We start from the raw sequence: 8,402 nt of genomic DNA, 5'->3' as shown, positions 1-8,402 counted from the left end.
GAAAAATGCTTCTGGCCTATGCGGGTAATGTAGGGAAAGTGTCAAATAATGTTGCAAAAGCCATGGCACTCTTTTGGAGCTTGAAATTGGTTATCAGTGTGGGATGGGAGAATGTGGAGATAGAAGGTGATTCAAATATTATTATTGAGACTGTACAAGGCATCATGAAAGATGCATGGGTGATCAAAAGGGTGATAGAAGATATAATGCATGTATTACTCATCCTAAAAAAGATTAGAGCTAAAGCATATTTTTTGGGAGGGTAATGGGGTGACAGACGAAATGGCAACGTTAGGTCTGAGTGTGCATGGCCTACATTGCTGGAGGGATTTTAGAGTGTTGTCAAATTTGGTAAGAGTTTTAGTGAATAAGGATTTATCCCATGATTAAGTACAACTACAAAAAATTTTTGTATCTTAGTGACAACTTGGTGATGAGTAGACTGATGGGCTAGAGCACTATGGATAGATGGTAAGGAATGATGAGATAGGTACTTACAATAATAAATTTACATGGTTCGAAAGGGAAAGTATATCAAAGGACAATATGGGTGTATTTTTTATGATTTTCTTGTGCATATCTTCGTACTTGGTGCTGAGTAAAAATTAAAATTTTAAAAGGTTTCAGATAATTGGGAATGATGGAAAATAATGGATTTGGAGTAACAATAGTTGCCACATGATAACTAGGCCAAGATGTGACACAAGCATTCGTGAGAGAAAAGGCCTTTATGAATACTTAGTGCAACCCATTTTTTTGCATAAGTATGATTGGATTAATATTTGCCTCTAGTTTAGAGTTTGGAAAGAAGAGAGAATTTTGGTGAAGGTTGTAGATATGGAGGGAGATCTTCTACATATTGAGCCTATGATGATTGAGGAAAGTGCCCATAAATTCCTAATATGGTACATGCTTAAAAAGGGTGGTTTTGTCCTATTAATGGAGGTGCTAAATGAATTTGATGAGAGCTACTCTTAGCAATTTGTTAACTCTTGGGAGGATAAGAAGGTATTATCTCCTTGGCAATGGGCCTAGCAATGAAAGGGAGAAAGTGGCAGAAGGTGACTAGGGTTGCTGATGAAACTAGCTTAAATCGCTTCTTTCTAGAGGGAGAAGAATCCATTGGCCATCATGGAGGGTTTTTGTGGGAGAAACTTCCAGAGCCTTAGAATGAAGTTTTCTTTGTTTTGATGAAGTATTTAACCCTTGAAGGGAGGTATGGTGTTTGTTACTAACATCATTTTCCTCTTCTAAATCACTTCCACCATCATGATTATATTTCTATTCCATTCTTCTTATTACATGAATTAGTGGATATGGTTTCTAATGTTAAGGAGAAGATGAAAAAGGGGGTTAATTATACTACCCTCCATTAGGGGTTGATGTTCTGTCTTTAGCAATTCCACCTAGCCCTGTTCCCCCTAGGATTATGGAGGTTGATATCTTGACTCTCCATAACCCCTGCCCCCACCATATTCCTCTAAGAATTACCGTCCCTAGAGGTCCTACCCCCAACTTTCACCCAGTGGGTCCCTTGAGGAGAGGAGGATATCCCCCCGACAAAAGAATACAAATAAAATAGAAGACTTCAAACTATGGTGTGGGGAATAATGAGGAAAAGAAGGTGGAAGTCTCAGACTCTTCAAGGTCCGGCTCAGGTGGGGTGACTAAAGGAAGTAAGGAGATAGCCCATGTCTCGACCTTAATTACTATGGGGTGTGTGGACCTCACACAGGACCAGTTCCCTAATACCGTGGAAAGAGCCCCCTCCCCTATGATGGTGTCTTCACCTACTAGGGGTATACCTAAAGATAAGATTATCTCTAACCCACTAGTTTTACAAGAAATTGAGAAGGACATTGTGGAAGGTAATCAGAGTGTTAAGAAGGAGGTCCCCGAGGAAATTTTCAAGTTGGCTAACAAAGAGCTGAGGGAGAGAGTGCATGCCCTAGAGGAAAGACTAAGACTTTTAGCAAAGTTCACCATCAAGGTGACACACGCAATGACCACTACTCTGCACATGCTGAAGGATAATTAGGAGGGAGACCTAACTCATGAAGACTATAGAATGTTGTTTGACTTCCTGGTTGAGGACTAGGCCAACATCCTCCTTAAAGAGAAGGATGAGATGAAGCCCAATTAGGGCCTGATCCCCTTAGTTTCTTGTGTTTTATAGTTTGTTGGTTATTGAGCTTAGTGTGGTTTAAGGTGGTTCTGCCTTTGTTTATAAACTTTTACAGTTTAAGTAGTACTATTTTAGGTAATAGTAATAATTTTCCTGGTAAAACTTTTTAAATGATCCTTTGAGTGTTGTTTTTTCTTGGATTAGTAGTAATAAGGGGTAATTTTTTCTGGTGGTAATCTATTGGTTGTTTGCCAGTTTTTTTGTTGTAAGGGTTGGCCCCCTTGTTTTGCCTGCTTTTTAATTCAAAAACATGTATATTCTTACTTTATTTCTAAACACATCCTTATGACCCAAACTAAACAAGAGAAATTGATGGAATTAAATCATATGGATGAAAACTAAGTATTTTCTTATATTCTATTTATAGTCTTATGATTTTTAATTTCGTAATGCTTTTCTTTGTGGTTGTTTACTTGACCAAGTTAGGATGTGCACCAAAGGCATTTTTGATATTTCTTTTATGATTATTTGACTTGATGTCATGATGTACTTTATTATTTGAATTGAGATTTATGTTTTATGAGCTTTATGCCATTGAGCATAAATGAGAACTTAAGTTTTGAGAACCAATGTTATTTTTTGATTGCCTATTAAAGAACTGACTTTGATCAGTATTAGATTTTTGGTATAGGACACAATTGTGGTTTGTGAGCTATGGGAAGGTAGTCTAGGTGCATGTCTATGGGAGTGACTTGCAATGGGTGTTGAGGCCCAAAGAGGCTGCTAGGGTAACTCATTGTAATTTGTGTAACACATGACAACACAATAATTTAAAATATTTAGACACATGTGGAAAAGATAAGTGAGAGATATTGCCTCTCCCATGCCTTGAGCACTTGTATAGGCTAAGGATGGGAATGGGATGATACTGTACATGGTATATTCAAATATTCATGAGACTTTAATGCAAAATTAAGATAAAATGAAAATGAACTAGACTAAACCAAAGATATCATTGTCAAAATGTAAACTCTGTGAGCGTCTCATGTTCCCCTAACTACAACTACTAAGAAAGCTCTTAGACCAACATCTTAGTGATAGTTCTAGAATGGGATTATTCTTAAAATGTAGATCTAAAAGAATGCATACAAGATCTATGACTATAATGCAGATTATATGCAGGTAACAAGTCTTAGAATGCTATCAAAATGGAGATGGAATGAGCTAAACATGGAATAAATGATACTAAATAACATGAAAACAATGCTAAAATGCTATGAACTTGCTAAAATGACAATGCTAAAATGATGACTCAAAATGTGACTATAGTGCAGGTACCTAAAACTTGGGTCCTTTGGCTCTTGAATTTCCCTCCTATTTATAGGATTTCAGAAGGGGTTGGGGTAAGAATAATTATTTTCACCTTTGACTAGTGGATGGAGGTGAAATTGAAAATATCTCATAAGAGACTAGAGGGAAGAGTCCAATAGACTTGGTTTTGAGGATAAATGAGGATTTTTCCAATTCTTTTAAATGAAAAAGGGGGATTTTCACTTTTCTGAGGGTAAATGACTTTATTGATTTAATAAATGTTCTATTTATTTTCAAAATTTTGTCTTTTTCTTTCTCCCTTTTCTGAATTTCATTTTTTGATTTTGAATTATTTTTCTCCTCTTTTTAAAGTTGATTTAGGTCTTGTTGATTTGATAGATGATTAATGACCTGATGTGATTTTTGATTTGAAAGTGTGTTGTGTTCTTCTGATTTTCTTCTTAATTTGTGTTGATTGATTGAAATTGCGTAATTTAGGTCTTTGCTAATTTTTGGGTGTCTACAAATGCCCCTCTTTGAGCTACTATGCAAATCATATTAGTTCAAAGACTATTGATTTTTTGATTTTAGGTTAAATTCTAATGATTGGGTATATGTTCGATGATATTTCAATGTTTCACAATTGTCATGGTGTTTGATTGTTGATGGATTGATGTCTAATTGTTGACAATTTGATGTTTTAATTGTTGTTGATTTTGTTGATTGATGTTGCAATGTTTTTATTTGGATACCCTTCTTTTGGTTGATTTGATGTTTGAAATTTTGGCTAGGGTAGAATGTTTTTTATTTTTTAGAAAATCTTGATGCCCTGGTTTGATATGGATATATTGCCCCCTCAGAATTGAAATTGGAAGAAAAATGAATGTGCTAAAATCAAGGAGGTTCCAGTTTTATTTTTGAAATGTTTGACAATTGATGGATGAAGATGATCAAGTTGGTTTAATACAATACCCAATTTTCAATAGTGAGAAAAAAGGTTCTAATGTTGGGTAAATAGAATGAAAAAGTGATATAAATTCCCCTAAGGATGGTTAAATAAGTTAAAAGGCCTTTTACTCTTGTCATTTTCACACTCTCTTTTGACATTTGGCAATTTGGAGCTCTAAGCTAGCAAGGATGGTGGTCCTTTTTCGAGAGCACAGATTCAAGAGGGGTCATAGGTACGAGCATCCAACAGACTATGGTGCCTTGGTAGGTCATTAAGATCCTCTTGTTTTAAGATTTTTGCATGTGTACCTAAATTTTTGTGAATTTTACATGATTTTTTTTGGTAAATGTCATATTTTAGGTTTTTTTAGCACATTTATCTTTTCTTTTAGCACATTTGAATTTTTGTAGTGCATTCACACAATAGTTTAGTGCATTCGAAGGACATATTAACACATACAAAAACCTAGTTTTGTAGGTAGATTAGTGCATACAATAAAACAATAGTGCATATAGGGTTTTTAGTAGCGCATCTAAATGTTTTGGTGCTTTTGATTGACCTTGTAATGCATGTGAATGATGTTTTAACACTTTCGTGTCAATTAGTGCTTATGCACTATAAAATAGCACATATGACTATGTAAATAATACTTATACATTTTATAGTGCATTCGATATAGGAAATAGCACTTTTGAGTGTTTTAATAATGTATATGTTTATTTTAGTGCATCCAATTAATTGGGTAGTGCATATGTCCTAGGGAATAGTGTAAATGAACATTAAAGAGTGGAAATAGATTGTAAAGCCTTAATTGAGCATACGATAATGCAAAAGGCTAGATTCAAGGTCTATCAACTAGGGATTTGTCATAATGAGTTAACAATAGCAATCAGGTAGACATGAAGTGATGTTTTAGGATCATTCTAATGATAGATAGGTAAAGAATGATGCCCTAGCTTAGGTTATAGAGTAGGGAAAACAAATAGGTCTAGCTCAGGATAGAGAAGGATGGATAATAGGTCCAAGAAAGAACTTGTAGCTGAGTAGCTAGATATAGATAGTAGACTGATGTATGATAATCACTTGGGATGAAAATTGATGTTGTTGTTTGTTTGTTTGATGAAAAATAGGTACATGGGAAAAATATCATGGTACAAGGATTGTATCCATGGCCCCTAGAGGCTATAGGCAGATTGTCAGCCATAGATCACTAGGTGATAGATAGATGTGGGTTCACTTATTTACTACAGATGCCCCAATTTTGAGTGAATAGAGGGCTATTGAAAGCTGTGGCCGAGCGGTGGTACTTGGACCAGAACACCTTTCATTTGCTTATGGGTGAGATGACTGTGATGCCAAAGAATGTATATCAATTGTTGTGGATCCTGATAGTCAAAGATTTAGTGTACTATGATTAGATTATAGATGGAACTACTTTCAAAGATTTGTTTGGAGATGACAACATTGGAGATGAGAGTGTATCTTGGTTCTAGCTGTTATAGTATGAACCATTACCAATAGTTTTGGTTGGGTTGATAGGAGGGTTTTTTTTGCCAGACTGACAAGGGCGAGGATGTCCAGTTGGGTGGGGCTAGTTGATATAGGATATGATTGATCAACCATGAAGATTTGCATGGTGCAGCTACATATTCACCCACTTATACCATGAATTGCATTAGGTTGTATATTCTACAGACTCATCACTATCAGTAGGGTTGATATTGTTACAGCTATGGACATGGGAGCATCTACCCATTACTCATCTGATATGTGTGTGACAACATCCTTAGGTTATGCCTTATATATATACTTTGGTGTGATCATGTAGCCCCATTTGGGCAAGACAGAGTATTGGTAATAGATATTGGATAACATTGATGAGGTTGTATGGAGACCATATAGGTTTATCGAGCCATGGCTCAAGGATGATGATGAGATGATATATTTCTTTGGTTCAAGATATTTACTTGGTTGGGTGCTCATAGTGATATGAGAGATTTTTTTTAGGCAGGTTGTGAGTCAGTTTGGTTAGCGATAGGGCATGCCACAGAGGTTAGCACATTATGCTCTGGTTTAGTCAGAGAGGATAGTGTGGGGGTTGACCTTGAAGTATGAGGCTTTCCTAGAGGCCTTTCTTTAGATGATAGATACATCACAACCATGGGCATTGCAAGATGGAGAGACAAATGTAGGGATGGAGGGGGACTATGCACGATGGTTTTGTGAGCATCTATTTTTGAGATACACAGATTTGGCAGAGCCTATTACTAGGATTGATTAGTCATTGAGTGGGGAGAGGATGGGGATGATGAGGGTGGCCTAGGGAGAGGTAGAGGGAGGTGGCAAGTTAGAGAGAGAGTGAGAGGTGTGATTAGAGCATAGGGGAGATATGGAGGGCAAGGATGAGTAGCCGTGGTACTACCACAGAGGGGTGTGGCACGTGGTCTAGTGCAGAGACTAGGAGATGTAGGGGCAAGGAGGTTTGGAGGGATCCAGGACCACAAAGGTGCAAGGGTGAGAGGAGGTATGGGTGGTGGCATCGGATTTGGTTAGAGGGACAGAGGTGTTGGGATGGGAAAAATAGAGCATGTGTGGGCCAAGTTACTTGATGATATACAGTTTATGATATACAGAGGCCATGGGTACATGTTCCAATTAGAGATCCACAAGATTTATAGGCATAGGGGTAGCAACGGGTGCTGCTAGATGCGTAGCCACTACCAGAGAGGCTGGGGGGATCTACCGATTTAGAGGCTCAGATGAGTGCCATGGAGGCTTGGATGGGTGAGTTGACAAGTATGCTACAACCATTTATAGCATCAATGACACTGAGGCCACCACCACCACCACTGGGGATAGAGGGGTCTTCGACTAGTTAGATGGTTGTAGCCAAATATGCCACAACAATGACAAACATGACTGAGCAGGTGCCATGAGAGGATAGGAGTGCCCCCAATGAGCAAGGACCTTTGGGTCAACCACCTACACATGAATGAGTGTATATTATTTGTTATGGCATTACTCATCATTATGTTTTGTTATCCATTTGAGATGTGTACTACTATACTTGGTGATCTTTGGATAGTCATGTGGATAGATGTTGTGACATTTTGATGTCACGTCATGTGATTGTTTTGATGTTCTTTTTGATGTAGTATATCTTATATTCATGTTGATTTTATCCTTTTGATGTATTGTTTGATCTTTTACTTTATGAGATATTCGAGCTTATTGATGTTTAGACATGTACACTTGTTATATCATGGATTCATGTATGCATGTGATGGTTTGATTTGATGGATACGGTAGTAGTAGATAGTGATATATATGTGAATGATTAATGTAGTATGATATGTGGATAATGAATAAAGGAATGAAATGAAAAAAATGAATTGTAATGAATGAAAATGTGATGTGATAGTATGAATGTAATGTGGTAAAATCAAATTTGATGTAATGCCATGTGATGTAATGTATGAAATGTAACAGAATGAATCTTGTAGTAATGTCATGTGATGCAATGAAATGAGATGTAATAAATGAAATGTAAGGGAATGAAATGTGAGGTAATAATATGAAAATTAATGAAATGAAATTTTTAATGTGAAAGGAAATAATATGATGCAATGAGAGGAAATATGATACGTGGCATAATGAAATGAGATTTGATGAATATGATGTGATGTGAGGAAGCCGAATGAAATGAAAAATGTTATAAAATGAAATGAAAATTGTAAATGAATGGAAGTGTGACAAAGTTTAATGGAATGAAATATAATAAAATGAGAATGAAATGAAATGAAAATGTGATAAAATGAAATGGAATGAAATATGATAAAAAGGAAGGAAAATTGTAAATGAACGGAATTGTGAAAAAGTGTAATGGAATGAAATATAATAAAATGAGAATGAAATGAAATGAAAATGTGATAAAATGAAATGGAATAAAATATGATAAAAAGGAAAGAAATGAAATGAGAATGAACTGAAATGGAAATGTAATAAAATGGGATGTAA

This window comes from Cupressus sempervirens, chromosome 4 (assembly GCF_028749045.1).
Source record: "Cupressus sempervirens isolate cs-2001-9-10 chromosome 4, ASM2874904v1, whole genome shotgun sequence".
NCBI lineage: Eukaryota > Viridiplantae > Streptophyta > Pinopsida > Cupressales > Cupressaceae > Cupressus > Cupressus sempervirens.
Note: the sequence above shows the minus strand (reverse complement) of the source record.